This window comes from Manis pentadactyla, chromosome 5, assembly GCF_030020395.1.
Source record: "Manis pentadactyla isolate mManPen7 chromosome 5, mManPen7.hap1, whole genome shotgun sequence".
NCBI classification, from domain to species: domain Eukaryota; kingdom Metazoa; phylum Chordata; class Mammalia; order Pholidota; family Manidae; genus Manis; species Manis pentadactyla.
Genome location: NC_080023.1, coordinates 166193365 through 166216928, shown reverse-complemented (window position 1 = coordinate 166216928; position 23564 = coordinate 166193365). Strand labels below are relative to the sequence as shown.

Here is a 23564-nt window from a genome sequence, read left to right as displayed (position 1 = left end):
CTGTATAGTCTACATGCTACTGAATTCACTATTTTACAGAGTCCACTGATCTCTAGTAACAGAGGTAATTAATCAGACATGTGCTAATGCAAAATCCTAATTTAAACCATGGTAATGATGTTTACCTAAACATTAAGGCATAATTATTTAACATAAAATATTTTTCATATTTCAATTTTTTAAGATAGGTTTGATAGATTTCTAGTTCTCACTTAGGTAGAGCCAAACCTTGGTACTGAATTTACTGTACAATATACCTAAAAAGCCACATGATGTGCAAGAGTGGATGATGCTGTACAACTACCAAAAAAAAAAAAAAAAAAAAAGTATAGCAAATATATATCCTGTTAAATTTCATTAGGCTAAAGAAAACGGTCAACATGAGAAATTTAAAAAATAAGTATTTCTGCCTCAAAAAACAGTTTCAGCATATACAATAATTTTTTAGCACAAATGACTATGAAAAACACTTATGTACAGTTTTCTATGTATTTGGTATTAATCTAAGTTACGAACATAAAAAATGGTAAACAACATGTGTTTTATTTGGTAGGCCTGTTGTGCACTTATTACTCTGACAGAGATGGACTCAAAAACTATAAACACGTGGGGGGATATATTATCTAATCTGACAAATGACTCTTTGTAAAGTATAAGGTAAATACCTAGTACATATACACTAAACCCAGACTATTTTCAATCAGTAGTCAAGAATCAGAGTGGGAAGAGAGAATGGAGCATGTACCAGGCCCACGAGTACATCATTTTTCCCCCAGAAGTTCTAAAGGTTAAGAAACACATATTGATAACTATGCAGCTTATATTTTTGTGTCTTATATTACAATCCATCTAGGTTGAAGGATATATAGAGCTGATAAAATTCATATTTAAAGGGGAAATAACATAACACAAGAATCTTACTGTATCTTTGATTATAATAAGTCTATTAATATTAAGCCCATTGCAAATTCTAACTCCCTACAATTTAAGATCATCATCTACACAGCTGAGTAGAGAAGAAATTAGGAACACAATAAATGCCTGATCCCCAGTAATGTGTGCTCTTGAAATCATGTCATAAAGCCAGTAGTGGGGTGCACAGATAATATTTTGAAGTTGCTAATAAAAAGATGTCCCCCAACTGATTGTTAAACTAGGGATACACTTCAACTGCACTTCCAGGTAGAATATAAGCCAGTCACTATTTTCAAGCCCCTGATACCACACACAGTACGGAAAAGGACAAGAGTAAGAGAACTTTTCCTAGAATAAGAATCCAAAGGCCCAATCTTTCAAAGTGGACCCAACTGTCTAGATACCTGAGCCATTTTTACAATTATTTCCCATCTGAAATGTTTCTACTTAGGAGTTCTGTGCTATACTATGTAAGTATGACAATACACACTTTACTATGTTTAAGCAAGAGTTCTATGCAATTGCTTCAAATACAGAATAGCAGCAATTTGAAATGACTTTGCTATCAAAATCTAACAGTACCTATTTCTATTATTAGTTTGAAAAATCAGAAGTAGATCTATGGTAAATCAATTTAAAATGAGCAAGAATCTTATCAGTTGGACAGAATTTCTCACATAAATTCTGTAGGCCTTTCTATACATAACAATAAAACTATGACACATGTTTAAGCTTAGGCATAGGTAGACTACAATAAATTGCTAGAAAATGACTATTCCTAAACTAATTTAGGCTAAAAAGCAGCAAAGAATTATATTTGCCAGCTCAAAAACCATGAAAATGTTGATATTTGGTTTAGCAGCATGAACTAGCTTTCCTTTTTGTTTATGCAATTAAGATAGGAAGAGAAACCTTGATTACATGTAACAAATTAGCCAGATGAACAAGGATACAGGAAGTACTCCCTGTCCAGAAGGAAGAAATACCAATCATAATGTTAGTGCCCATTAGGGGAGCAAGAAGTTATTTGGAAGTTCCTAAGAAAAGCCATGCCATGCCAAAATGGAGAGAAGACAAGCTATCCAGTACATCTCATTAGGCATAAAGACCAATTAAAATATTTTATGTTTCCTAAACTAATAAAGGGAGAAGGAAGAAGATGACTTTTGTGCTGGGCATAACTGCATATTCTGTGTAATCTCCTTCAATGACTCTCCAGGTATGTACTATTATTTCCATTTTACAGATAAGGAAATAGCTAAATAACTTTCCACTAGATTGCACAAATATCCTGGATGGCAGAACTTGGGCCTACAATATTTTCAGACTTTATAATCAACAAAATGTATCAAATGTTTCCTGAGCATTACATCCTCCCCAAAAAAATACACAAATAAACCATTTTTACTGTTGAATCACACCATCTCCAACCAGTTTGTCAGAATATTTCTCAGCTATCAGTAAGAACACTGAGAGGCTGTTACATCCAGGGTTTAGAAGAATGCAGTATTAAAGGCAGAGGCAAGAAGTTACCATCAGCAAGGACTAATGCTATCCCCCCTCAAGCCCCTAAAAACTACCCATTACTCCACAATTCACTAGATAAATTACCCTCTGAGGTGGTCTAATGTTAATTATTATCCTTATTTCCACTTGAAATGAACAGTCACATAGTGGCTCACACAGCAAGAATACCTGAGATCAGCAAAGCACAGACTATATACCCTAAAATAATCTGTCAAGTATTTTTATTCTTGGATTTTCTAAGATTAAACATGAGGCCAAGAACTTTTGACTATCCCACCAATAATTTAGTTTATTCTTCCAGATTGTTTGCCTGACTTTTAAAAGGTATGATTAAATATACTAATTAGGGAGTGTTCATGGGTCTCTCCTGAGACTCACAGTAGCTTAAGAAAATTTTTCAAACAACTGTGGATTTGAACTGATTTACTGAAAACTGTTTGAAGCACTATGTAAAAGCAGAGGCTGCTCAAGCCAGTTGGAAAAAAAAATTTTGTCCTTGGGAAAAATGTAAGATATTCAAACATGAAGGCACTACCCAAAACTCAAGTTCCAATTAACACTCTAACTCAGACAATTTAGCATATAGTCATAACTAGTTAAAGGCTTAATCCTGCAAGACTGTGCTTTTTCTAAAATACCAAATAAAACCTTTAATTTCCATGTGCTATACAGCTCCAAGAGAACAAGCACCATGGAAGAAAAGACCTGAACAAAACATAACCTGTGTTGTTCAAGGGACAGGGAGAGGCAGGGAAGGAGATGTATCCGCAAACATGAAACAACTGTGAAAGCTTCCTCATCAATCGGATGACTTCCAGTGACAATCACTGACCGTTATGTTTTAATTCAATCTGGTGAAAAGGATAGTAGCTGAAAGGAGGTAAGGAAGAGGGAAAAGAGGGGAAGTTTGAAATAAAAACTAACTGGCAGTGCTCGCTTCGGCAGCACATATACTAAAAATTGGAACGATACTGAGAAGATTAGCACAGCCCCTGCACAAGGATGACCCATGGATTTGTGAAGCGTTCCATATTAAAAAAAAAAAAAAAACTAACTGGCAATATCCTTTGGTTTTGTTGCCGATAACCTGTTATGTTTAGTAGGATAAAGTATAAACTACCTAGTGGAATCCATTTTTTCCATTTAATTCCATCTCAATTCAAACACTTGCATGCCCAGAACTATTTTAGGTCCAGGAAACAGAGACGAATGACACCACACACTACTAGAACTCTCAGGCGAGCAGAAAAAGAAAACATAAACAACTGTAACAACATACTCTGGCAAGTGTTAAATGAAGGCACTGCATAAAGTGCCACAGGAACACAGCTGATAGGAAACCTAACAGCCTACCATTTCTTTAAAAAGGAGAAAAAATATATAAATATGTCTACAATAAACTGCCTTTGCAGACATTTCCAAGACAATGGTATCATTTCAGGTCCTGGTCACTCTCTTGTTCTATCTACAATTTCTAATGTCAACAAATCTGAAAAGGTGCTAGCAGTGAGCAATGAAGTACAACACCCTATTTTTAGCATATAAATTGAGCTGAAAAGCACTAGAATGTGAATTAACAGTTATTTTATCCACAAGGTTTCTTCTCTCTCCTCTCCCCACTTTGTGTCTTGCATTTTCATTGTCAATTAACAGGCTGACCCTAAAGCCCATTCACATTTATGTTCCAGTTTAAACCTGTTGAAACTAAATTCAAACACAAACTCCCCAGAGGTGCTAGTACCAGAAGTGGGAATACCAATTAATCAAGGAAGGTGTTAGTTTCAACTGAAGCTTGTTGCCAAGAGACTTCTCACCTCTATAGGAGCAACAGAGTTAGAAGTTCACAAACATACACTGTGCAGTTGGAGTTGAATAAGCCACATCCATATAAATCAAATTATCCTCTTCTGACCACATACTAACTAGCTGGATGTTCTTCAGTTGTTTTAAAGGTTACATTGACTCCTACAGTTTAATACACTCTCTCTATCTCGTACACAAAACAGAAAACCTCAGCTTCATAAACTTGATTTTGGCTTCCTTCTAAACATACTACCAGTTATACTTCTTTAACACAACTACCACAAGCAGCAGCCACCCAAATGACCTTATACTAAAGGAGATTTTGAAAATGGAGGACCACTGAGTTATTTCGTACTTTGTTTTTAACTTTAAATAATTAATTTTTAAATATCCCTTTCATCCCTTCTTTATCTCAGATATTTGAATATTCCTACTCATCCTTCAAGACCAAGCTCAACTGTCACCTCCGGGAAGACCATTCCCAATTCTCCCAAAGAGAAATGGTTTTCTCTTTATACTTTAATACTTATTACATCATTTTACAGACTATATTATACCCCTATTTACTTTTCTGTCTCTACTTTCTACATTATAAGTTCTAAAACCATTATAAAAACTTGTATGAAGTCCCAGAGGTTTAAAGATGGTGATGCGAGAAGTGAGACAGAAACCTCCACCCAAAACCACATATAATATGAAAATTTAGCAAATAAATCAAATCCTTAAAGAGCAACAGGAAACAAGGCTGCAGCAGACTGCCCACACCTGGGGAAAACAGCAGACCTCAAGGAAAAGGGTAAAGTACCAAAGCCATGATCTGGACAAATCCAAGCCCTTCCCCCAGCAAAAGGAAGACAAACAGAGCAGGAAGGGGGTGCAGGCCTAAGACTGCTGAACACCCAGCCCCAGAGATCTGCTCTAGGAGCATGAACCTACATTACATGGTGCTCTGGAGATTACTGGGGTTGGAAAACTAAGACAGGTGGAATACTTGGAGAGACTGAGATTCCACCCACTTGTTGAAAACAGGTATCCACAGGGGCTCCTCTAGGACAAAAGAAAGGCAGGCAGTCTGAGAGACTTCCTAACAGAGAGAGGACTGCTAAAGGGACAAGGATTGCACAGAGCTTGCCGCTCAGGAGAAAGAACAGGTGGACAAAATTGGGCACACTCTGCCAAGCAGCTTGGGAACATTCAGGGGCTTTAGGCGCACCCTCCCCCTATTTGGTTACAGAGCTACGAGGTGCCCCACCACAATACGCAGCCTCCTGCTCCTTCCTCACTGCCAGCACCGGCTCACAAACCAGCTGCCCCACAATTGCGCCAGGCCAGCCAAAGGGCAGCCCCACCTACGACAGCTACTAGTGCAAAGCACAGAGGCTTCTCCCTGTGTGCTTGGCCCACTGGCCCTGACAGTTGAGGCAGACACTGCAGCAGGGAAGCAGAAAAGAGCTCTTTCCTCCGAACAGGCACCAGTGCTGCTCGCCTGCAACCCCCACCATCACTCCAGGGGCTCAACAGCTCCAGAAAGTAGAGCTTCTGAGCACTAGAGGGCGCCACCTACAAATATGAAATGTCAAAGGAACCTGCTTCAAACCAAAATCCTGCAAACACCAGAAAGAGGACCAAGTGAAACTGAACTCATCAATTTTCCTGAAAGAAATTCCAAAATAAAAATCATAAACATGCTCATGGAGCTATAGAAAAATATTGAAGAACTCAGGGATGAACTGAGGAATGAGATACAAACTTTGAAAAATACAGTGTCCAAAATGAAACATACAATGGAGGGATTTAAAAGCAGATTAGATGAAGTAGAGGAGATGGGAAATGAAATACAAATCAGAAAATAGGAATACAAAGAAACTGACATAAAGAAAGAAAAAAGGATCTCTAGAAATGAAAGAATATTGAGAGAACTGTGTGACCAATCCAAATGAAACAATATTCACATTATAGGGGTACCAGAAGAAGGAGAGAAAAGGGATAGGAAGTATCTTTGAGGAAGTAATTGCTGAAATCTTCCCTGGTCTGTGGAAGGAGACAGACTCTCCAGCCATAGGGGTGCACAGATCTCCCAACACAAGGGACCCAGGGATGACAACATCAAGACATATAGTAATTAAAATGGCAAACATCAAGGATAAAAACAGTATTAAAAGCAGCCAGAGAGAGAGAAAAGATCACATACAAAGGAAAACCCACAGGGCTATCATCAGATTTCTCAACAGAAACCTTACAGGCCAGAAGGGAGTGTGGCATGATATATTTAATGCAATGAAACAGAAGGGCCTCAAACCAAGAATACTCTACCAAGAATACTCTATCCTGCAAAATTACCATTTAAATTTGAAGGAGGGATTAAACAATTTCCAGATAAGCAAAAGATGAGGGAATTTACCTCCCATAAACTGCCTCTGCAGTGTATTTTGGATGGACTACTATAGACAGAAGTATTCCTGTGGCTAAATAGCTATCACCAGAGGAAATAAAACCACAGTAAAGAAAGCAGACCAATTAATTATGAAGCAAATGCAAAATCAAATCAACTACCCTCAAAGTCAGTCAGGGGATAGACAAAGAGTACAGAATACGATACCTACTACATAAAAAATGGAGGAGGAATAAAAAGGAGGGATAAAGAAAAACCTTTAGGTTGTGTTTGTAATAGCATACTAAGTGAGTTAAGTTAGCTGTTAGGCAGTAAATAAGTTACCCTTGAACCTTTGGTAACCACGAATCTAAAGCCTGCAATGGCAATAAGTACATACCTATCAATAATCATCCTAAATGTAATGCACCAAAGACACTCACTGACTGGATGAAAAACAAGACCTGTCTATATGCTGCCTACAAGAGTCTCACTTCAAACCCAAAGACATACACGGACTAAAAGTGAAAGGATGGAAAAAGATATTTCATGCAACTAATAGGTAGAAAAAAGCAGGAGTTACAGTTCTTGTATCAGACAAAACAGACTTCAAAAAAAAAAATAACAAAAGGCAAAGAAGGACATTACATAATGATAAAGGGGTCAGTCCAACAAGAGGATATAACCATTATAAATATCTGCATGCAACACAAGAGCACCTACATATCTGAAACAAATACTAACAGAATTAAAAGAAGTAGTATTCATTTTAGGAGACTTCAACACACCATGCACTCCAAAGGAGAGATCAACCAGACAGAAAATAATTAAGGACACAGAGGCACTGAACAACACATTAGAATAGATGGACCTAACAGACATCTACAGAACACTCCAACCAAAAGCAGCAGGATTCATATTCTTCTCAAGTGCACATGGAACATTTTCAAGAATAGATCATATACTAGGCCACAAAAAGAGCCTCAGTAAATTCAAAAGGATTGAGATTGTACCAACCAGCCTCTCAAACCACAAAGGTATGAAACTAGAAATAAATTATGCAAAGAAAACAAAAAAGCCCACAAACACATGGAGGCTTAATAACATGCTCCTAAATAATCAATGGATCAATGACCAAATACAAACAGATCAAGCAATATATGGAGACAAATGACAACAATAACACAACATTGTAAAATCTGTTGGATGCAGCAAAGGCTATGCTAAGACAGGAAGTATACTGCAATACAGGCTTACCTCAGGATAGAAGAACAATCCCACATGAACAGTCTAAACTCACAATTAACGAACTAGAAAAAGAAGAACAAATGAGGCCCAAAGTCAGTAGAAAGAGGGACATAATAAAGATTAGAGCTGAAATAAATAAAATCCAGAAGAATAAAATAGAAAGAATTGATGAAAGCAGGAGCTGGTTCTTCAAGAAAATAAACAAAGTAGATAAAACCCTAGCCAGACTTAACAAGAAAAAAAGAGAGTCTACACACATAAACAGAATCAGAAATGAGAAAGGAAAAATCACTATGGACACCACAGAAATACAAAGAATTATTACAGAATACTATGAAAAATTATATACAAAAAAACTGGATAACTTAGAAGAAATGGACAACTTTCTAGAAAAATATAAACTTCCAAGGCTGACCCATGAAGAAACAAAAATCTGAACAGACCAATTACCTGCGACAAAATTGAACTGGTAATCAAAAACTACCTAAGAACAAAACACCTTGACCAGATGGTTTCACCACTGAATTTTATCAAACATTTAGAGAAGACCTGATACCCATCCTCCTTAAAGTTTTCCAAAAAGTAGAAGAGGAGAGAATACTTCCGAACTCATTCTGTGAGGCCAGCATCACTCTAATACCGAAAGCAGGCAAAGACACCACAAAAAAAGAAAATGACAGACCAATAACCCTGATGAACATAGATGCAAAAATACTCAACAAAATATTAGCAAACCAAATTCAAAAACACACATCAAAACGATCACCCATCATGATCAAGCAGGATTTATTCTAGGGATGCAAGGAGGGTACAATATTAGAAAATCCATCAACATCATACACTAACACCACACCAACAAAAATAAGGGACATAAACCACATGATCAACTCCATAGATTCTGAAAGAGCATTCCACAAAATTTAACAACCATTCATGATAAAAACTCTCAACAAAATAGGTATAGAGGGCAAGTACCTCAAATAAAGGCCATATATGACAAACCCACAGTCAACATCATACTTAACAGGAAGAAGCTGAAAGCTTTTCCTTTAAGACCAGAAACAAGACAAGGATGCCCACTCTCCCCACTTCTATTCAACATAATTCTGGAGGTCCTAGCCTTGGCAATCAGACAACACAAAGAAATAAAAGGCATCCAGATTGTGAGTAAGAAATTAAACTGTCACTGCTTGCAGATGACATGATACTGTACATAAAAAAACTCTAAAGAATCTACTCCAAAACTACCAGAACTAATAATTGAATTCAACAAAGTTGCAGGATACAAAATCAATACACAGAAATCTGTTGCATTCCAATACACTAACAATGAACTAGCAGAAAGAGATATCAGGAAAACAATTCAATTTACAATTGCATCAAAAAGAATAAAATACCTAGGAATAAACCTAACCAAGGAAGTGAAAGACCTATACCCTGAAAACTACAAGACACTCTTGAGGGAAATTAAAGAAGACACTAATAAATATAAATTCATCCCATGCTCTTGGGTAAGAAAAATATTGTCAAAATTGCCATCCTGCCTAAAACAATCTACAGATTCAATACAATCCCTATCAAAATACCAACAGCATTCTTCAACAAACTAGAGCAAATAGTTTTAAAATTCATATGGAACCACTAAAAACCCTGAATAGCCAAAGCAATCATGAAAAGGAAGAATAAAGCTGGGGTGATTATGCCGCCCAACTTCAAGCTCTACTACAAAGCCACAGTAATCAAGATAATTTGGTACTGGCACAAGAATAGACCCATAGATCAATGGAACAGAATAGAGAGCCCAGAAAAAACCCAAGTACATATAGTCAATTAATATATGATAAAGGAACCATGGATATACAGCTGGGAAGTGACAGCCTCTTCAACAACTGGTGTTGGCACAACTAGACAGCAACATGTAAGAGAATGAAACTGGATTATTGTCTAACTTCATACACAAAAGTAAACTAAAAATGCATCAAATACCTGAATATAAGTCATGAAACCATAAAACTCTTCAAAGAAAGCTAGGCCAAAATTCTTGAGTATAAACATGAGCAACTTTTTCCTGAACGCATCTCCTCGGGCAAGGGAAACAAAAGCAAACATGAACAAATGGGACATCAAACTAAAAAGCTGCTGTTCGGCAAAGGGCACCTTCCGTAGAACAAAAAGGAATCCTACAGTATGGAAGAACATATTTGTAAGCAACATATCCGACAAGAGGTTAACATCCAAAATATATAAAAAATTCACACACCTCAACACCAAAAAGCAAATAACCCGATTAAAAAATGGGTGGAGGATATGAACAGACACATGAAAAGATGCTCCACGTCACTAATTATCAGAGAAATGCAAATTAAAACCACAATGAGATATCACCTCACACATGTTGGATGGCCAACATGGAAAAGACTAACAATACAAATGTTGGCAAGGATGCGGAGAAAGGGGAACCCTCCTACACTGTTCATGGGAATATAAATTAGTTCAATCATTGTGGAAAGCAATACGGGGGTTCCTAAAAAAACTAGAAATAGAAATATCATTTGACCCAGAAATTCCACTCCTAGGAATTTACTCAAAGAATACAAGATATCAGACTCAGAAAGACATATACACCCCTATGTTTATTGCAGCTCTATTTACAACAGCCAAGATATGGAAGCAACCTAAGTATCCATCAGTAGGTGAATGGATAAATAAGATGTGGTAATATACACAATGGAATATTATTCAGCCATAAGAAGAAAACAAATCCTACCATTTGCAACATGGACGGAACTAGAGGGTATTATGCTCAGTGAAATAAGCCAGGCAGAGAAAGACAAGTACCAAATGATTTCCCTCATTTGTGGAGTATAACAATGAAGCAAAATTGAAGGAACAAAAGAGCAGCAGACTCAGACTCCAAAAAGGGACTAGCGGTTACCAAAGGGGAGAGGTGGAGGAGGGTGGGTGGGAGGGAGAAGTGGATTGAGGGGTATGATGTTTAGTACACATGGTGTTGAGGGGGGCACTCAAGGGAAAGACAGTGTAGCACAGAGAAGACAAGTAGTGACTCTGTGGCATCCTACTACACTGATGGACAGTGACTCAATGGGGTATGCAGGGGGACTTGATAATATGGGTGAATTTAGTAACCACAATGTTTTTCATGTGAAACCTTCATGAGAGTGTGTATCAATGATACCTTAATTTTTTTTAAAACTTGCATGAGACTATTTTATTACAAACTCCTTTCATAGACTAAGAGAAGAGACATAGTTGCTAGAGGGAAAGGTGGTGGAGGGATCAACGAAAAAGGTGGAGGAAAAAATTAGTGAAAATATTTGATACCTTGATCTGTGTGGCATTTACATGAGTTGTGTGCACATATCAAAATTAATAGCACATAAAAAAATAATAAAAAATTAATAGCACATATAGTATGCTATACAGTAATATGTATGCATTTTACTGTATGTACACCTCCAATATAAAAAACATTTTTTAAAAAAACTCTTCTCTTTACTACTACAACCACCATTCTTGCTCCTTTTCCCAACTCCAGTTTTCTTTTTCCTTCCCATCCCATTAGCTGTACTTTTAACCAACTCTACACCCTTCCTAAAATATGAAAAAGACTCACTTTGGTGGGGAGGGGAGAATAAATAATTTTTAGAACATTTTTTCTTCTTTCTGACATGTCACTTTTCATTTGGGTATTCCCACTCTAAAAAAATACAGAGGCTTCAAGCTGCCTATCAAAACTGATGGGTTGAAATCCTTCAGATGACTTACTACAATACAACAAAAAGATAATGGGGCTTTGTTGGAGTCAAAGTTGGGAACTGAATCTTAATTTCACTGAGAGGTAAACTTTTGTCACCTGTAAAAAGCTTACCACCTGCAAAAATGAGATAATCACATCTCATACTTCATGCATCCTGATGTTTATTGTGAGGATGAAAAACAATGCAAAGCAAGCAACTGGCACAGGGAACAATAGTGATCCCTCAGAGGTACACAGCAACAAGACTAAAGATGTATGCTCAGCAATACTAATTTTGCTTTCATTTGAAAAACAAATAGGTAGGAATATCCCATCTCACAACAAATTTAAAAGATTAAATAACAAATCAGCCAGAACTACTCAGGCTATCCTCACCTTACATAATAGCTGACTGAAATTTAAAACATTTTCCCACTGAAATGTGGGTAAGTGTGGTAAGTGACAGCTAGTATTTAACATAAAACCATGAAAAAAGAATAAAACTATTGTCACAGACATCTGTGTTCTTAAGATAAACAGGTATAATTAAGGAATAAGTAGGTATCTTTAGAAGATTCTGAAAAGGACATCCAAGTACCTTCAAAGGTAGTGGGTAAACACTCAGATGTTTTTTTAATTGAAGTATAATTGACAATACCCCATTAGTTTCATGTGTATAGCACAGTGATTCAATATTTTTATACTTGATAAAATTATCCCCGTAAGTCTAGCTACCATCTGTCACAAAGTTATTACAATATTATTGACTGTACTCCCTATGCTGTACATTACCCCTGACTTGCTTTATAACCAGCAATTTATACCTCTTAATCTTCTCCACCTATTCTTCCTTCCCACCAGTTGCTCCCCTGTCTGGTAACCAATAATTTGCTTCCTCTATCTATGAGTCTATTTCTGTTTTGTTTTTTCATTTGTAATTGTTTTTTGTTTCTGTTTTTGTTTTAGATTCTACATATAAGTCAAATCACATGGTATTTGTCTTTGGCTTATTCACTTGGCATAATATTCTGTAAGTCCATTCATGGTGTCACAAATGGTAACATTACATTCCTTTTTGTGGCTCAGTAATATTCCATTGCATACACACACACACACATCCCATATTCTTAATCCACTCATCTCTCGATAGACACTTAGGTTGCCTCCATAGGTTAGCTATTATAAATAATAGCTACAATGAACACATGGGTGCATATTTCTTTTCAGATTAAAGAGATATCTTTTGGGAAATACTAAATTCTCAAAGATACTATGATTTATTTTGGTAGTTGCCTTAAACACTTACATAAACATTTCAAATATTTTCTTTAAACCTCTGATATTTTACATTTCTCTGTCAAAAGAATTTGTAGAAAATCTGTACCTCTTATTAGAAGGCCACTTGGGTTCAAGTGATTATGAACAATGTCTTCTTTGAAAAATCATGTTGAAATTAATCACTGTTCTGCATTTTTTAAAATATAAAGTAAAGACACTGGAAATTTGGCCTAAACTTAAAATTCCTTTCACAATTCATCATTCTCAACAAAACAGCTTCCTTCTCAACTGCCAAAAGAAAAAAAAAATGGAAAGGAATGGAACGAACTCAGGTTTCTTATATTTCAAATGGAATTGGTAGAGTTATTTAAGTAAACACCCACAATTCAGAAGGTATTTTCACACCACAAAACAGGCTTATCAAAAGCCCAAGTAAAAATTCTCCAACACAAAAAATTAAATTTCAACTCACTACCCAGGACCTAGGAATCAAAGGATTTTTACTAGTGAATCCTGTCTAGAAATAAAAAGACAGTAGGATTACAGCTGTACAAGGCCAATTTATCTTCTGAAGTCAAAGCATGTCTCTTGTTACCTTACAGCAAGTCAATGTGATCTGCATATCAATCTATTGAAGGGTTGCAGTATCTGAAACCCATACCAACCATAAAAGGCATTATTTTAACTAACAAGTTTACCAACACATTATGAACTCTGCAGTTTTATTCTAATATTTTTTAATTATCACAATCTAACTAAATTTTGAATTTGAAGGCTAAGAACCAACATTAAAAATCATGTTAATTCCAGTTCTATTTATGTCACCCTCCAGTAAAATAACTAGCGCTATAAAAACCTTTTCAAACAGAAGAGCAATTATGAGTAGTTGATTTAGAAAAAAATAATTTCTGTAATTCAGTTTTCTAACATTAGAGCCAACTTATAGTAGGGGAATGAAAATGCCAAATCACACATTAGGTAACAAAAGTGCTACCTGGAATATATTAGGTGTATTTTTACTTGTAATAACTTAAAATCTAAGATAAAATTCTATGAAAGTAAATTAAATACCCTACACCGTTGACCTTTAAAAGCTTGTCTATTCAAATAGTGTAAGTTTAATATATGAAGTTTAAAGATTGATGCTTAGTTTCACTGATACGTGATGAAAAATATTTAAATCTTAGGCACATATGTTGAGCATGTGTGCACATGCAGAGCTTTCAAAGTTACTTTAAAATATGACAATGAGTAAGATTCCTAAATGTCAGCTGTCATGTACTTGTGTTCAATACATACTATTTTTCACAAAGCAGAGTCCCAGAAAAGGCAATCTCAAATCCACCAGCTGCATGTAATGGCTATACACAGCAAATTCTATGCAAGGTCAGAAGTTTAGAGGTTTTCAATATCAACTTCAAAATAATGTAGGCTTTATATGTTAAATATTACACAGATTCAAAAGCATTCTTATTAAAACAGTTTTTGGAAACAAAGAATCAGAAGGAAGTAATTATACTACCAAGAGTTTGGCACATGAAAGATAGGGCCATTTATCACAATGATATAAACTGGACTATTTGAACAGCAGTTCACTTTTTAGATCATTGAGCTGATACTTAGGCCCATTATATGTCTTAATTAAGTTACAGAATTAAGTACTACCAGAGCTATATTATTACTAATCTGACAATTTTTTATATCTGTATTTTCTAAGCCCAATAAAATGGTTCTTTTTCTGAACCCTGACTACAATTACTAAAACCTTATCTCCATCCACTTTCACCAAGAACAGAAAGATGGTGATTTGATTAGTATAACAGTTTACTTCGTTGTTCATGTCAAAAATGGATCTTATAACTTAAAGTTTTCTCCACATATTATGAAAGCTTTATCATTAAAGCAAACCAACTTAACCTTCAGTCTTTGATTTTAATAAACCAACTATCAACAGAATTTTTTAAAGCATTTCTGTATAGTAATGACCTATGCTCAAAAAAACAATTACATTTTAAAGTAAACTATTTGATCAACATTAAATTCAAAATATTAAAGATTTTTAAATAACAAATGCATTTAGTAATATATATATAAAATTGTCAAAGTACTATACTGTATAAAAGAAACCAATACTGTATATTATCTATGTTTCAAAGTTAAAAAGTGAAAAAAAACAGTTGCTTTTAAAAAATTGTAAATGCATTAATATTCTCATAAATAACATCACAGAACCAGTTATCTCCAATTTTCAATATCACTCATCATCAGTCTTCCTTCCATAGAAGGAAACTCTTAGAAATTTAAAAGCTAAAAAGGAAATTTTTTAAAGGGTGATGACTAAATGTGGTCAGAATATGTCAAATAAAGTAACTCTGGCTTTTCCATTTGCAACCACAGCACTCCATTAGCCCCAAGAGCATATCCACCAAAATTTCAGCTTTCTTGGTAATTGTTTTAATTGCCTAAGAACAAAGCCTAAGAACAAAGGTTGATTTCTGGATGTAATGCTCCAAGATATCCATAAGTATCTTACAAATGTCTCAGGGACAAATTAAAAAGTACAGGTAAGTCTGGGTATCACTTTGAATTAATTTTTTCAAGGAAGTTGTAATTCTGGGGAGAGGAAACCCCGGGGCAAAACACATCTAAAAGCAGAAATCAGTCAAAGGGAGAAATAAAGTTTAAAATCCGTTTACTGCTTACAAACTGCAGTCCAGGGCCGTCTCTCTCCTCTGCTCCTGAAGAAGCAAGCCAGCCAGCCAGCAAGCCCCTCCCCTTAACTTCTCAGGATCAGACACACCCTCGGTTGCCCAGGTAATTACCCACTGACATGGAAATGAACTTCTCTCCACCCCTGAGGATATGCAAATGCACTAAAGCCAGGCCAGATACTCTGGAAATGTTACAATTTTACCCACAGAAGTCTTTTTTATATAAACTTTCCTGACTCTTGAAAAAGATATGGCGTTGGAATTAACCTTACAATTAGAGGCCGACTACTATACACCAAAGACTGAATAAGGTTTTAGAAAAATTGAGATGAGTTCAACATGTTATTTTTGAAACCTAGGAATGTTTGATAGAAAACTTTAGAGGTAAGTGCCATGAGAAAAGAGTAACAATATTTTTGCATAAAATTCCTTCGTGGTATCATAGAGCTCTTAATACTCCTCAATACATCAGCTATATTCTTCAACAACTTTATTGAGATACAATTCCCATACCACACACTTAAAGTATACAATTCAATGACTTTTAGTAGATTCAGAGTTGTACAACTGTCAGCACAATCAACGTTAGAATATTTTCATTATTCCAAACAGAAACCCAATAACCCTTAGCTGTCACTTCCCTAATCCTCTATCCCCCTCCATTTGTCCTTGCCCCACCCACCCTACGCAACCACTAAACTACTTTTTTGTCTCTGTGGATTTACCTATTCTAGAAGTTCATACAAATGGAATCACACAATACCTAGTCCTTTGTGCCTAGCTTCTTTCACTTAGAATAATCCTATCAAATTCATCCATGTAGCATAAATCAGTACTTCATTTCTCTGTTTCTGAACACTTCAATGTATGGATATACCATTTTTTATTTATCCATTCATCAGCTGGTGGACATTTAGACTGTTTCCATTCTTTGCCTGTCATGAATAATGTTACTTTGAACATTTATGTACAAGTTTATGTTAACATCTATATTCTTAAATGAGAAATATACACTAATAAATGAAAACATTTTGATGATATATGCAAAAAAACCTCCAAAGTTTCCTAGTAAATAGAAAAAACATTCTTCTTTTTTTGGTATCATTAATGTACAATTACATGAGCAACATTATGGTTATACTAGACTCTCCCCATTATCAAGTCCCCACCACATACCCCATTATAGTCACTGTCCATCAATGTAGTAAGATGCTATAGAATCACTACTTGTCTTCTCTGTGTTACATAATGTCACCACATTATGTGTGCTAATCGTAATGACCCTTTTCCCCCCTTATCCCTCCCTTCCCACCCATTCTCCCCAGTCCCTTTCCCTCTGGTAATAACTGTTAGTCCATTCTTGGGTTTTGTGAGTCTGCTGCTGTTTTGTTCATTCAGTTTTTGCTTTGTTGTTACACTCCACAGATGAGTGAAATCATTTGTTACTTCTCTTTCTCCACCTGGCTTATTTCACTGAGCATAATACCCTCTAGCTCCATCCATGTTGTCCCAAATGGTAGGATTTGTTTTCTTCTTGTGGCTGAATAATACTCCATTGTGTATATGTACCGCTTCTTCTTTATCCATTCATCTACTGACAGATGCTTAGGTTGCTTCCATTTCTTGGCTATTGTAAATAGTGCTGCAATGAACATAGGGGTGCAGCAGATGTCTTTTTCAAACTGGGCTCCTGCATTCTTAGGGTAAATTCCAAGGAGTGGAATTCCTGGGTCAAATGGTATTTCTATTTTGAGTTTTTTGAGGAACCTCCACACTGCTTTCAGTGAACTAATTTACATTCCCACCAGCACTGCAGGAGGGTTCCCCTTTCTCCACATACTCACCAGCATTTGTTGTTGTTTGTCTTTTGGATGGTGGCCATCCTGACTTGTGTCAAGTGGTATCTCATTGTGGTTTTAATTTGCATTTCTCTGATGATTAGCGATGTGGACCATCTTTTCATGTGCCTATTGGTCATCTGAATTTCTTCTTTGGAGAAGTCTCTGTTCATCTCCTCTGCCCATTTTTTAATTGGATTATTTGCCTTTTGTTGAGGTGCGTGAGCTCTTTATATATTTTGGATGTCAAGCCCTTATCAGATATGTCATTTATGAATACATTCTCCCATACTGTAGGATGTCTTTTTGTTCTATTGATAGTGTCCTTTGCTATACAGAAACTTTTCAGTTTGATATAGTCCCACTTGTTTATTTTTGCTTTGTTTCCCTTGTCCAGGGAGATATCTTCATAAAGAAGTTGCTCATGTTTATGTCCAAGAGATTTTTGCCTGTTTTTTTCTAAGAGTATTACGGTTTCATGACTTACATTCAGGTATTTGATCCATTTTGAGTTTACTTTTGTGTATGGAGTTAGACAATAACCCAGTTTCATTCTCTTACATGTAGCTGTCCAGTTTTGCCAACACTGGCTGTTGAGGAGGCTGTCATTTCCCCATTGCATATCCATGGCTGCTTTATCGTATATTAATTGACCATCTATGCTTGGGTTAATATGTGGACTCTCTATCCTATTCCACTGGTCTATAGGTCTGTTCTTATGCCAGTACCAAATTGTCTTGATTACTGTGGCTTTGTGGTAGTAAAAAGATTCTTTACAAATATTTTTCAATGGAAACAAATTGTGCAATTTTAACTATGATTAATATGCTAAGTGGTCTAATAGAAAAAGTACACAACATTCAAGAACAGATGGACAGTGTAAGCAGGAATAGAAACTCTAAGAAAGAAGCCAACAGGAATATCATAAACCAAAAACACTAAGAAATGAAGAATGCCTTTGATGGGCTCAGTTGACTGGGCACAGCTGAGGAAGAAAACAGTGACCTTGAAGATATATCAATACAAACTTTCAAAACTGAAATGCAAAGAAAAAAAAGAAAAAGAATATCCAAGAAAGGTGGCACAATTACAAAAAGTATAATATACACATAAGGAGAATACCACTTACATGAAATCCACAAAAAAGCTAAACTAAGTGACTTAAAGCAGATCAATGGCTGCCAGCTACCAGTGGAGGGAGTCACTAGAGGCACAAAAGAACTTTAGGAACACACAAGTGTGAATTTTAAAAAGTTTTTAAAAAGCAAGTGAATTATTACTTCAATTATAGATAGTTGTTACTTCTAGGATAGAAACAGGACAATAATTTCATGGAGAAACACAACAGGAAGCAAACACACCTAACAACCTTCCCATTCTGAAGTTCATGTAGTCAGTTCACAGCTGTTTTTCAAAGTACACTTTGTAACTCACATATAATATACAAATCTTTTAATATAAAATATTGCATAATTTTAACTTTAAGTTAGAAAACACTATGTGGACAAATGCTTAACCCAACATTTGAGGTAGATACCGTATTGAGTCTATTTATTATTCTCATAATTCCCATTACAGCCCTCTGATATGCAGAACAGATGAAAGTAGAGCTCAACATCACCCCTCTTTTAGTTGAGAAAACAGACATAGGGAGGTCACATAGCTCACCCAAGATCATACACCTTAAGTAAGTGATGGAGCTAGAAATTAAATCTAAGTCTTCCCAATATCAGAGCCCAAGCTCTTAACCATTTCCACCAAAAAAGTAAACTTAAAGCTTATATCATGACATCAAATATTTCACTCCTTTCTTCATGGAATATCTGAGTATAACTGCACCATTTACAACTAACTATACTAACAACTGCCTTTCAATAGAACTGGCCTAGCTGAAGTTTCCAGTGAGAAGCTATTGTTTTCCTGGCATATTCACTAGAAATTCCTACCAGTTTTTAAGAAAACAGTTAAGAATTATGGCCCTTATCAGGTTATCATGAAGGACTGTAGATTTTTTAACCATCCTTAAAAACATCTCCTTTAAGATAATTTTAAATATCTTCACCATACCTATACTTTTATCTCCTAATCTAACTATCATCATGCATTTATAGTGAGTAAAAGATGAACCAGTTAGCTGGGTAATTTAAAGGCTCTGTAATAAAGAACAAGATTCTTCCTCAATCACAGAAACTTAAACCTGGAAGGAACCTGACACCTTCTATAAAACAAGCAAATTATTATGAGGAAACTGATGCTAAGGTGAGACCAATACTACTCTTAGTTTCCATGCTAGAAAACTGACATCCTGTGTTTCTCACTTCATATTTAAGGGTTGTTATTTTTACGTACACAATTGATGGAATTAACTTCAATTTTCCTAAAATTAAAGATAAAAAATTTAACCTAAGGGGTGGAGCAAAGACAGCGGCGTGAGTAGAGCAGCAGAAATCTCCTCCCAAAACCACATATATTTATGAAACTATAACAAAGACAACTCTTCCAAGAATAGAGACCAGAGGACACAGGACAACATCCAGACCACATCCACACCTGCAAGAACCCAGCGCCTCGCGGAGGGGGTAAAATACAAGCCCCAGCCTGGCGGGACCCGAGCGCCCCTCACCCCAGCTCCCGGCGGGAGGAGAGGAGTCCAAGCAGGGAGGGAGAGGGAGCGCAGGACTGCTAAACACCCAGCCCCAGCCATCTGAAACAGAGCACAGACACAGTGCATGCGTGGGGTCCTGGATACTAGGGAAACAGGACAAAAAGACCTGTGAGCGGGTCCCTGAGGCTAGCGCCCGGGGACAAAGAAAAGCGAGCGGCTTCTTTCTTTTTAATTAATTAATTGATTGATTGATTGAATGATTAATTGTTTATTTATTCATTCATTTGTTTTTTATTTATTTATTTTGTTTATTTATTTATTTATTATTATTCTTTTTTTTGCTAGTGCTTTTCTGAAGTCCTAAAGGGACAGGGACACCAAAACCGGACAGAAACATCCCGGGACAATTAGTACAGCAGCAGGGAATCTGGTGATCTCTGGGCACCCTAATCCCCTGGGCAGCAGGGAGCACGGAGGGCCCTCACGGAGATAAATAGCCTCCCGGCCGTTCCCCCTCCAACAGTGGCTCCACCATATCGGAGAAGTGGCCCAGGGCAGGCCACGCCCACAGCAACAGCGGAGATAAGCTCCATAGCGGCCCGGCAAGAATCAGAAGCCCTGTCTGCACGCAGCTGCCCATCACAAGCCACCAGAGGTCGCTGTTCTCCCAGGAAAGGAGGGCCACAAACCAACAAGAAGGGAATTTCCTCCAGCCGTCACTCGTCCCAGCTCTGCAAACTATTCCTATCACCATGAAAAGGCAAAGCTACAGGCAGACAAAGATCACAGAGACAACACCAGAGAAGGAGACAGACCTAACCACTCTTCCTGAAAAAGAATTCAAAATAAAAATCATAAACATGCTGACGGAGATGTAGAGAAATATAAAAGAGCTAAGGGATGAAGTCCAGAGGGATATTACAGACGCCCAGAAAGAGATTACAGAAATGAAACAAACTCTGGAAGGATTTATGAGCAGAATGGATAAGATGCAAGAGGCCATTGATGGAATAGAAACCAGAGAACAGGAACGCATAGAAGCTGACATAGAGAGAGATAAAAGGATCTACAGGAATGAAACAATATTAAGAGAACTGTGTGCCCAATCCAAAAGGAACAATATCTGTATTATAGGGAGGGGTACCAGAAGAAGAAGAGAGAGAAAAAGGGATAGAACGTATCTTTGAAGAAATAATTGCGGAAAACTTCCCCAAACTGGGGGAGGAAATAATTGAACACACCACAGAAATACACAGAACTCCCAACAGAAAGGACCCAAGGAGGACAACACCAACACACATAATAATTAAAATGGCAAAGATCAAGGACAATGAAAGAGTTTTAAAGGCAGCTAGAGAGAAAAAGGTCACCTATACAGGAAAACCCATCAGGCTATCATCAGACTTCTCGACAGAAACCTTACAGGCCAGAAGAGAATGGCATGATATATTTAATGCAATGAAACAGAAGGGCCTTGAACCAAGATACTGTATCCAGCATGAATATCATTTAAATATGATGGTGGGATTAAACAAGTCCCAGACAAGCAAAAGTTGAGGGAATTTGCCTCCCACAAACCACCTATACAGGGCATCTTACAGGGACTGCTCTAGATGGGAGCACTCCTAAAAAGAGCACAGAACAAAACACCCAACATATGAAGAATTGAGGAGGAGAAATAAGAAGGGAGAGAAGAAAAGAATCTCCAGACAGTGTATATAACAGCTCAATAAGCGAGCTAAGTTAGGCAGTAAGATACTAAAGAGGCTAACCTTGAACCTTTGGTAACCACAAATTTAAAGCCTGCGATGGCAATAAGTACATATCTTTCAATAGTCACCCTAAATGTTAATGGATTGAATGCACCAATCAAAAGACACAGAGTAACAGAATGGATAAAAAAGCAAGACCCATCTATATGCTGCTTACAAGAAACTCACCTCAAACCCAAAGACATGTACAGACTAAAAGTCAAGGGATGGAAAAACATATTTCAGGCAAACAACAGAGAGAAGAAAGCAGGGGTTGCAGTACTAATATCAGACAAAATAGACTTCAAAACAAAGAAAGTAACAAGAGATAAAGAAGGACATTACATAATGATAAAGAGTTCAGTCCAACAAGAGGATATAACCATTCTAAATATATATGCACCCAACACAGGAGCACCAGCATATGTGAAACAAATACTAACAGAACTAAAGGGGGAAATAGACTGCAATGCATTCATTTTAGGAGACTTCAACACGCCACTCGCCCCAAAGGATAGATCCACCGGGCAGAAAATAAGTAAGGACACAGAAGCACTGAACAACACAGTAGAACAGATGGACCTAATAGACATCTATAGAACTCTACATCCAAAAGCAACAGGATACACATTCTTCTCAAGTGCACATGGAACATTCTCCAGAATAGACCACATACTAGTTCACAAAAAGAGCCTCAGTAAATTCCAAAATACTGAAATTCTACCAATCTACTTTTCAGACCACAAAGGTATAAAACTAGAAATAAATTCCACAAAGAAAACAAAAAGGCTCACAAGCACATGGAGGCTTAACAACATGCTCCTAAATAATCAATGGATGAATGAACAAATTAAAACAGAGATCAAGGAATATATGGAAACAAATGAAAACAACAACACAAAGCCCCAACTTCTGTGGGACGCAGCAAAAGCAGTCTTAAAAGGAAAGTATATAGCGATCCAGGCACACTTGAAGAAGGAAGAACAATCCCAAATGAATAGTCTAACATCACAATTACTGAAACTGGAAAAAGAAGAACAAATGAGGCCTAAAGTCAGCAGAAGGAGGGACATAATAAAGATCAGAGAAGAAATAAACAAAATTGAGAAGAATAAAACAATAGCAAAAATCAATGAAACCAAGAGCTGGTTCTTCGAGAAAATAAACAAAATAGATAAGCCTCTAGCCAAACTTATTAACAGAAAAAGAGAATCAACAGAATCAGAAATGAGAAAGGAAAAACCACGACAGACTCCACAGAAATACAAAGCATTATTAAAGACTACTATGAAAACCTATATGCCAACAAGCTGGAAAACCTAGAAGAAATGGACAATTTCCTAGAAAAATAAAACCTTCCAAGACTAACCAAGGAAGAAACACAAAAGTTAAACAAACCAATTACGAGCAAAGAAATTGAAACGGTAATCAAAAAACGACCCAAGAACAAAACCCCAGGCCAGATGGATTTACCTCAGAATTTTATCAGACACACAGAGAAGACATAATACCCATTCTCCTTAAAGTTTTCCAAAAAACAGAAGAGGAGGGAATACTCCCAAACTCATTCTATGAAGCCAACATCACCCTAATACCAAAACCAGGCAAAGACCCCACAAAAAAAGAAAATTACAGACCAATATCCCTGATGAATATAGATGCAAAAATACTCAATAAAATATTAGCAAACCGAATTCAAAAGTATATCAAAAGGATCATACACCATGACCAAGTGGGATTCATCCCAGGGATGCAAGGAT

At 36.6% G+C, this 23564-nt stretch overlaps 1 protein-coding gene and 1 non-coding gene across 5 annotated transcripts in view; one reads left to right on the top strand and one right to left on the bottom strand.

The window, feature by feature from the left end:
• Positions 1 to 23564, bottom strand: part of NCOA3 (nuclear receptor coactivator 3) — a 138823-nt gene that overhangs the window by 41471 nt on the left and 73788 nt on the right. The window lies entirely within an intron of this gene.
• LOC118920992 (U6 spliceosomal RNA) lies at positions 3372 to 3479 on the top strand. The gene has a single exon (XR_005028150.1). It is a non-coding gene; the product is annotated as a U6 spliceosomal RNA (small nuclear RNA).